At 38.6% G+C, this 9,937-nt stretch overlaps 1 pseudogene; it reads right to left on the bottom strand.

Moving 5' to 3' along the window:
* Positions 1-7,029: 7,029 nt before the first annotated feature.
* LOC126074851 (olfactory receptor 14A16-like) lies at positions 7,030-7,973 on the bottom strand (annotated as a pseudogene).
* Between the last annotated feature and the right edge of the window lie 1,964 nt (positions 7,974-9,937).

The raw sequence follows: 9,937 nt of genomic DNA, 5'->3' as shown, positions 1-9,937 counted from the left end.
TGCCCTATTCACTTTTCCCTAGAACCAAACCATTTGATGTCCAGTCAGCTCTGACTCATGGCGATCCCATGTGTGTCAGAGTCAAACTGTGCTCTGTAGAACTTTCAATGGCTGTGATGTTTCAGAAGTAGATCATCAGGCCATTCTTATGAGATGCCTCTGGGTGGATTGAACCTCCAATCTTCCTGTTAGCATTCAAGAATATTAACAATTTTCACCATCCAGGATGAAATACCTGATAAGTGATAGCACTGGGAAAGTGCTTGATTTTGTATAGCTGATGTATTAGAAAAGCTGTTAGTGCTTTTTCTCTCTCTCTCTCTCCATAGTAACCCTCAGTCTATTTGTGCTCTAAACCCAATTATAACTAACCATTTTCCAATATCTATGTTACTGTGTGGGTTAGTTCGGAGACAGTACTGACCCAACAGTTCACATGTCATAGCCCTGCCCTCCGCCTTGTACTTTATCAGGGGCATTTTTTCCTCTTGTTGATGTGATTTCTGAAGTGATCTCCAAATATGTTTTGAATCCTGGAGATGAAAAGGGATTTTACTTATAATGTCCCTAAAACCTCAAATACTCTTTGTTATACAATTTCCATGGCCATATTTTCAGCCTCATCCCACCACCTGTGAACATCCTCCATGAACTTCTTTCCACTAACAATGAATTATATGATGCTTATCTGCATTGGCTGTTTACATTGATAATGTGTCGTCATTATATATTGCAAATATTTTCTAGTAAGTCATATGTTCTTTCACCTTGTTTATATTTTAAATGAATACTTTTATTCATATGATGTGAATTTATAATCTGTTTTTTTATTTACTTAATTTTTTCTAGGAAGTTATCCTATATCATAAAATGAGAAAATATCATTCTAAGTCTCCTTCCCCTTGTATTTTAACTTAATTTACCGCATTTCAGTTTTCAATTGTCCTAAATTTTATGAGATTCTAATAGAATGAAGTATCTTCCAATCTTCTCTAATAGTCAAGCTATTTATCCTAGTGTCATTAATTTATGAGTAGTCATTTATTTTCCCAATAAAATGTGATTTTATTTTTTTATCTATGAGATTCTGTGTGGGAGAATAATTACTTTCTGCTGTTCAGAGCTGTTCCTTTTTGTTTCATGTTCCAGTTGAAATTCAGTACCACAGGATCAAATTTATATTTGTTATCAACTTCAACTGCATCAAACATATACAATGGGAAATTATTATTTTCCCTAAAGTATTCAAAGTGTCATTTTAATATCTTCAGCAGATTTTGTAGTTCTATTCATAAAGTCTCCATGTTTTCATGTAATAAACACTTAAATTTTTATTCAGAAGTGCCACAATTCCTTTTGTTTGGTTTGCTGCTGTAGCAACTATTTCGGGAAAACATGAAAAGAGAAATTGATAGCCCAATTAATTCAGAAACAGAAAGAGTCAGCCTGTAAAATTATTACTTATCCCTCAACTACCAGTAAAACTATACTGAGTAGACCAAGAAGCATACTCTGTCAGAGATTTGCATGGGAAATGTCATTCCTGAAACTTAAAAACCCTGCCACCTTCAAAGGATTTGTTATATACACCTTTTAGTGATGTAAGGAAGCCAATAGAAAGTAAATTAAAACCACCCAGAATATTTGAAATCACTAGCATATACAGGTCCCAAATGATATCCTGTTTATTTCCACAACTGCAGTGCATAAACACACCCCAGTGACTAAGTTAGTAAAACCATTTTGCTCAGTGGAATCGACCCCAGGCAGCAAGATAACATCAAAGAACACGAGTGAGGAAGTTACCCAGAGACCCTACTTAAAGTGTCTAAGAGATTAAAGAAACACAGGAAAAAAGAAAAAAAAAAAAGGAAGGGATGAATCTTTAACCAGGACATTTGTATGAAAACAAGCATTTAAAAAAAAAAAAAGGAGGTAAAGTGAGCACCAATAAATAAATACTGTATTCATGGAGTTAAACATACAGCTCATGGTGTGAAAAAGAAAAAACTGGTTATGTAGAAGCAAGATCAGAAACTATTACAGAAAATTTAATACAACACTTAAAGCCACATGAGTTGTTTTGTTTATTTGTTTAAAGAATCTCCAAGATATGGAAGTGAGAAAGTAAAATTCCAGCATTTATCTATCAGTAGCGCCCAAGAGAAGGGGGAGGGGGGATACTGTCTACGAAGCAAGAACGACTTTCCTGTGTAGAAATGAAATAACTTTCTATCTGGTCCCTCAAATGCTCACTGTTGTCTCACAGTCTGTCCTCAGGAACTGCGCTGCTTAGAAGCATCCCCTGTCTTAACACGTTCCAGTAAAACAGATGTCTAAGGTTATTAAATTAGGCTCATTAGAACCAGTGGCTACTTCCCCTCCACTATGTGTGCTCAAGCACCACTGTTGTCTTCATTCTTCCTGGAATACAGTGCACAAGTTGTTGCTTTTCTTAACCCTGAATAGATTATAGAGTATTATAATGCCATCACGTGAAGCATGAAGGAACATTAGTCCAAATCAGCTCAATAAATTAGATTGTACTGGGGTGGGGAGGGGGTCTACTGACATCCTATGATGTAACAGGAAATTATTACTGACCATGCCATAAGCTTTTAATTTAGATGGTCAATCTGACAGAGAATAGGATTTTTGTTTGGTTGGTTTTTGTGAGCTATGAAGAAATGCCTGGCAAGCTACTTCCAAAAATTAGCCAGTGAAAACTCAATGGATCACAACAGTTCAATCCACAACCCATCATGGGGATGGTGCAGGACCAGGCAGCCTTTTTTTCTGTTGTGCATGGGGTCACCCTGAGCTGCAGGCCAACTCCATGGCAGGTAACATCAACAACAACAGGCAAACAATTACACATACACACCACACACACACCCTGTTATAGTCATATTCTAATAAAAATGTAATTAACTGTATTCTTATATAATCAAATAAGGTAGAACAGACTATGTTTTTACTGAATTCTAAGTCAAATCAGAGCACTTAGCTAGTGTCTTGGACTCGATTGTGCAAGACAGCAGCCACAGCACACGTATAGCCGCTGAACACTTGAAATGTGGGTAGTACAAACTGAGATGTGCTCCAAGGTAAAATACACACCAGATGAAAGAATTAGTATGAAAAATATATAAAATGTCTCGTAAATATGTATGCATTGCTTGCTAAAATATTTTATTTATATTTGTTTAAATCAATAAATTAATAAAGGTTGGCTTCACTTTTTTTTTTTTTTAAACTAGCTACTAAAAACCTAAAAAAAACACCCATGTGGTCGAGTTGATTACGACTCCTAGCAACCCTATAGGATGGAGTAGAACTGCACCATAACATTTCCAAGGCTGTAAGTCTTCGCAGAAGCAGACTGTCACATCTTTCTCCTGCATAGGTCAGATCCTCTGACCTTTCAGTTAGCAGCCCAGTGCTTTCACCACTGTGCCAACCACCAGGGCTTCTAGCTAGCAACCAGAAAATTTAAAATTACAAATGTGTTTTGGGTTATATGTCTATTGGTCAGTGCTGATCTTGTGTAAAAATGAATTATGAGAGTGTTCATTTCCTTAAAAGGCCAGTTATTTTTCACATATACATTTTTATAATATTGGAGAAAATAAAGTTAATTTTATTCAATAAGAAAAATTAATATCTACTATTTTAATAAAAATATCACCTGGTATTACTCTATAACAAATAATTAGCAATATAATTAATTTCTTAAAAACAGATAGTTATACAATGCAAGCAAAGTTGAGAAAATTGAAGGAGTAGATAGCCACCAATGGAACAGTCAGAGATCTTGGCTGTGTTTGGGGAAAGAATATACTCTAGAGAAAGAACACAGTCCACTTTTGAGAACTCAGTTCAGATGGCTAAGGCAGACCAAGAAAGGTGCCATCTATCCTATTTCAGCTTCATCAAAAGCAGGGCAAGAGAGTGGATATAGTGAGAGAAAGAAAAGGTAAGTAAATAGAGAAATAGAAGAAAAAAGAGTTTCGTACTTCGTGAAACTGTTTATGAGGTAAGAGGAACACTTAGGTGGTGCAAATTGTTAAGCATTCCACTGCTAACCAAAAGGTTGGAGGTTCAAGTTCACCTAGAGGCACCTGAGAAGAAAGGCCTGGTAATCTTCTTCTGAAAAATTATCCTTTGAAAATCGTACAGAGCACACTTCTACTCTGACACACATGCAGTCAACTTGAGCCGGAATTGACATTATGGTAACTGTTATTTATTGGTTGATTTTAATCATCATCCTCTGGATTATGACTGATCTGTGGTTATAGCTGTTGCTGCTGTGTGCCTTGGAGTTGACTGCAACTCATAGCTACCTGACCCAACATAGCAGAACTGTCCCAAGAGTTTTCTAGACTATAATCTTTACAGGATCAGATCTCCAGGTTTTCCTCTCCAGGAACAGTTGGTGGTTTCAAACCTCTGACCTTCCAGTTAGAAGCCAAGTGCTTAACCATTGCACCACGAGGGATCCTTATAAATGTAGCTACATAACTACTTTTATAACTTGTAAATGTATTTGTTTTGTATATAATAATTCCAGAAACTCAAATGGGTGAAATTATTATTTATTTTTAAATTCTAAAATAAGAAAAATTATGATGATAACAAAAATGTGTAGATGAGATACCATCTCACCCCAGCATTACTGGCACTAATCAAAAAACCATGAAACAACAAATGTTGAAGAGGCTGCTGGGAGATTGGAACTCTTATGCACTGCTGGTGGGAATGCAAAATGATACAGTCATTTTGGAAGACAATATAGCTCTTCCTTAGGAAGCTAGAAATAGAAATACCATATGTTCCAGCAATCCCACTCCTAGGAATATATCCTAGAGAAATAAGAATCATCACACGGACAGACATACGCACACCCATGTTCATTGCAGCATTTTTCACAATAGCAAAAAGATGGAAACAACCTAGATGCCCATCAACAAATGAATGGATAAACAAATTGTGGTACATACACACAATGGAGTGTTACACACTGATAAAGCATAACGATGAATCTGTGAAGCATCTCATAACATGGGTGAATTATGCTGAGTGAAATAAGTCAATGACAAAAAGACAAATATTGTATGAAACCACTACTGTAAAAACTCATGAAAAGGTTTACACACAAAAAGAAACAATCCTTGATGGTTACAAGGGAGAGGAAATGTGGGGATAGAAAAACACTAAATAGACAGTAGGTAAGTTCTAACTTTGGTACAGGGTAAGACAGTACACAATACTAGGGAAGCCAGCACAACTTGTACAAGGCAAGGTCACGGTAGCTCCACAGATACATTCAAACTCCCCAAGGGACCAAATTGCTAGGCTGAGGACAGTGGGGACCATGGTTTTAGCAAACATCTAGCTCAACTGGCGTAACATAGTTTATAAAGAAAATGCTCTACATTCTACTTTGGTGAGTAGCGTCTGGGGTTTTAAAAGCCTGTGAGTGGCCATGTAGGATACTCCACTGGTCACACCCCTTTGAGGGGCAAGGGAGAATGAAGAAGACTAAAGATACAAGTGAAAGATTAGTCCAAAGGACTAATGGACCACAACTGTCACGGCCTCCACCAGAAAGGTCCAGTACAACGAGGCGTTGCCCCGCTACTACCACTGACTGCTCTGACGGGGATCACAATACAGGGTCCCAGACAGAGCTGGGGAAAAATGTAGAACAAAATTCTAATTCAAAAAGAAAGACCAGACTTGCTGGCCTGACAGAGGCTGGAGAAACCCTGAGAGTATGGCCCCTGTGCATGCTATCAGCTCAGTAATGAAGTCACTCCTGAGGTTCACCATTCAGCGAAAGATTGGACAGGACCGTAAAACAAAATAAGAGCAAAGGGGCGCACCAGCCCAGAGGCAAGGACTAGAAGGCAAGAGGGGACAGGAAAGCTGGTAATACAGAACTTAAGTTTGAGGAGGGAGAGTGTTGACATGTCATGGGGTAGTTAACCAATGTCATAAAACAGTATGTGTATTCACTGTTTAATGAGAAGCTAGTGTGTTCTGTAAATTTTCGTCTAAAGTACAATAAAAAAAAGTTAAAAAAAAAAAGAAAAATGTGTAGAATAGTAAGACAGCCAAAGGATTCTCTTTACTCCTGTTTTCTACCGCTATTATAAAGTTGTAAAATCCAGTGACAGAAAATTGGACGTAATAGGTTAACTTTGAAGAAATAATGTATGATAATGTAAAGAGGCAGCATCTGACAATGGCAACAAAGGAGATGAAACCACCAGAATAACCTCAAAGTCTGGATTATTCACTGCATTGTGTGTTTCTAGACACTCCACAACCTTCCAAGAAAAGAATACAAAAATCAGTGGGTCTGATTTCGATTACAGAATATACAGTCTAGTGTAGCTGTGACAAGATAAATGGAAGATACAGTAATGGTAACATACCCATTTGCCTTTATTAAGTGTCCATGCCATATATATACATATGTTGTTGTTGTTAGGAGCTGTAGAGTCAGTTCCGACCCTATAGGACAGAATAGAACTGCCCCATAAGGTTTCCAAGCAGCAGCTGGTGGATTTGAACTGCTCAGCTTTTGGTTAGCAGCTGAACTCTTAACCACTACGCCACCAGGGCTCCTATATATCTCTATATATCTCTATCTATCATAGTTGCTTGGCAAAGCTCCAAACAGTTTCGTCTACAGTGGATGCTACACAAAGAACTGCTATTTATAGGTGTTTCACCTCTTTCTCCAGTTCCTTTCAACTCACTCTTTCAAAACATTTGGTCCAAATTAAATGTCAAAGTGATAAAAGAAATATTTTAAATAAATGTAATGCTGAAAAGTAAAGTGAGAAAATATCACTAGAAATTGTAAGTGACAAGGCTGTTGAAGTCAATATGGAGGAGAATTTTTAAACTTGAAGATATTTAATGTGTTCCAAAGACATAGATGGCCAAAATACATTTTAAAAACTTCTTTTGACTTAAGAGAAAATGCATGCCAATATTTTAAAGATAGCAGAATACTTACATCTTTAGCAACATTTTATCACCCAGTAATTTGCCTAGGGCTGCCTTCATATCCCTATTCCTCAGGCTATATATGACAGGATTCCGGCTGGGAGGTAACACAGAGTATAACACAGACATGAAAAGATTCAGTGATGATGCAGGTTTATAATTGGTGCCTAAACATGTAACAATGCCTGAAAAGAGGAACAAGGCCATCACAGTGAGGTGGGGCATGCAGGTGGAGACAGTTTTGAACCTGCCTTGAGCAGATGGAATCCTTAAGACAGCTGAGAAAATGTGAACATAAGAGGCAATCATGAAAAGGAAGCATAAAAAGGCAAAAGAAAAGCTGGCAATTATAAATGCATAGTCTAGAATTTGCTCCCCAGGACAAGCAAGTGTAAGCAGTGATGGAATGTCACAGAAGAACTGGTGCACTATGTTGGGCCCACAGAATTTGACAGAGAATGTACCTGCTACATGGATGGATCCATAGACAAATCCGCTGAGCCATGACACAGTCACCATCTGCACACAGGAGCCTCTATTCATAATGGTCTCATAGCGCAAAGGATGGCAGATGGCAGCATAGCGGTCGTAGGACATGACTACAAGGAGGGCATACTCCGTACTCCCAAAAAAAAGAAAAAGAAAAATTTGTGAGGCACATCCTAGGAAGGAGATAGAATGACTCTTAGAGAGTTCATGATGGACTTGGGGACTGTGACAGAGATGAAGCCGATATCAATCAAGGACATATTCTTCAGGAAGAAATACATAAGGGCATGCAGATGCAGATCAATGGTGGTGAGGGTGACAATGAGGAGGTTGCCTGTCAATGCTGTCAGGTAAATGAGGAAGAAGAGGGCTGCATACAGTCTCTGTAGCATCCAGTCATCAGGGAATCCCATGAGCAAGAATTCCATTATGAAGGTTATGTTGGCTAGTTTCTCAGGCATGCTGATTCTTGTCTGTGGAAATAAAGATAACACCGATAACTAGTTCACTCAGATATGAACTCAGTAGTCCGAATCTTCTGGTTATATTAACAAGCAAAGGGTGGAGCAAACACCTTTAACATGGCTTGATTCTGTTTGGAGTGAAGCTTATCAGAAGAGTCTCAGGAAAATAGCATACAGTACAGCTCCACTTCCTTAACGGTAATGGAAGCAGTTAACGCACTGGGCTGCTATCCAAAAGGCTGGTGGTTTGAGTACATCGAAATTTGTCTCAGAAGAGACCCAATAATTTACTTGCAATAAATTAGCCATTGAAAACCCTATGGAGAATAGTTGTACCCTGACACAGATGGGGTTGCCATGAATATGAATGGATTTGAGTGCAACTGTATTTTTTTTTTCTTGTGATATTAGAGAGAGCAAATTGAAATATGACTGGCATTAAAGGCAGTTAAGAAAAAGGCAGAGTATGCAACAAAGTGCATCTGTCCAGGAAGCAAGAAAAAGTTATATTGCCTCCCATGCCTTAGGAGATTACTATGCAGGTGTAGGGGTTTGAGCCCTGGTAGAGCAGTGGTTAAGTGCTCTGCTACTAAATGAAAGCTTCATCCGAAAGGTTGGTGGTTCTAACCCACCAGCTGTTCCACAGGAGAAAGATGTGGTAGCCTGCTTCCCTTGGAAACTCTATGAGGCAGATCTACTCTGTCTTACACGGCTGCTATGAGTCAGAATTGACTAGATGGCAACGGATTTGGTTTTAAGCTTATGGGGGTTAGGATATATTCTACATTTAAAGCTATTAACACAGCCTTTCTCTTTTCTACTGACTGCTTCCAGGAGTCATTTGATAAACACTGCTCTTGACCTTGGTGAAAATGAAATAAAATATACCCACTGCCATCGAGTCGATTCCACCTCATAGTGACCCTATAGGACAGAGTAGAACTGCCCCATAGAGTTTCCAAGGAGTGCCTAGCAGATTCGAACAGCCACCTCTTGGTTAGCAGCTGAGCTCTTAACCACTACGCCACCAGAGCTTCTGAAAATAAAATATAGTAGAATAAAAAGAAAAGCATGGGTTTGTGAATGGTGGTTAAAAATAATACAAAGAAGGTCCTAGGTAGAATAGGGTAGAGGCCTACCTTAGTGTCACAGTGGGATGGTGTCTTTTCTAGTTGACGTCAAGTAGAAGAGTTTTTAGTAAAGTTTAGGATGTCCACACTGTCACTTCTTACCTATTTACTAGAGAGTAGAGAGTAACTGCTGCTGTGATGGAAGGTCTCCTCTCTCCTTGTAAACTACAGCCATGACAGTGGTCTTGCCTGAGACAATACAACAGCTTTTTCAACATCCACTACTTCCTCATTCTCACATTTACAAAAGTATCTTTTTTTTTTTTTTTTTAATTTTCTCCCTTGCCCCTCCAGCTTTCATTTAAACAAAACACCTAGAAACTAATTGGGTAGATAATAGTCTTATCAATTAGCACAGGTTTCTTCTATGGATACAGATGACAATGTTAAATTTCCTCTTTCTGAAGACATCAGAAGAAAAGAGTTACATAAATTTATCAAAATATAACAAATTTATCAATATTCACAGAGATTTCTCTTCCCCTTGGTTAGAACTGGCAGTCAGGCATGAAGTGGAAAGACCCCAACAGGCACAGTAGGAGTAGGATGGGGCACATTTCCCTCTTCCATCCCTCCACTGAATGTGTTCTTATACATGTGGAAGCAAAGGGCCATGCTGTGTCTGCCCTCAGTGGACACCTTCATTCTGGAACGGCGGGGTATTCCACGACCAAGGCTGCTTAATTATCTCACCAGTCCTATGTGTCTTCTGAGTTTCATATGAGGTCACCATGGTATAATTGGGGTGAGGCTTAGGCTCCGAGGTCCATGAACACCAGGATTTAGGACCACACAGAAGGGTAATTCAAATGCCCCTAGGGGTTTTCTGTG

This window comes from Elephas maximus, chromosome 4 (assembly GCF_024166365.1).
Source record: "Elephas maximus indicus isolate mEleMax1 chromosome 4, mEleMax1 primary haplotype, whole genome shotgun sequence".
NCBI lineage: Eukaryota > Metazoa > Chordata > Mammalia > Proboscidea > Elephantidae > Elephas > Elephas maximus.
This window is presented reverse-complemented; position numbering and strand designations above follow the sequence as displayed.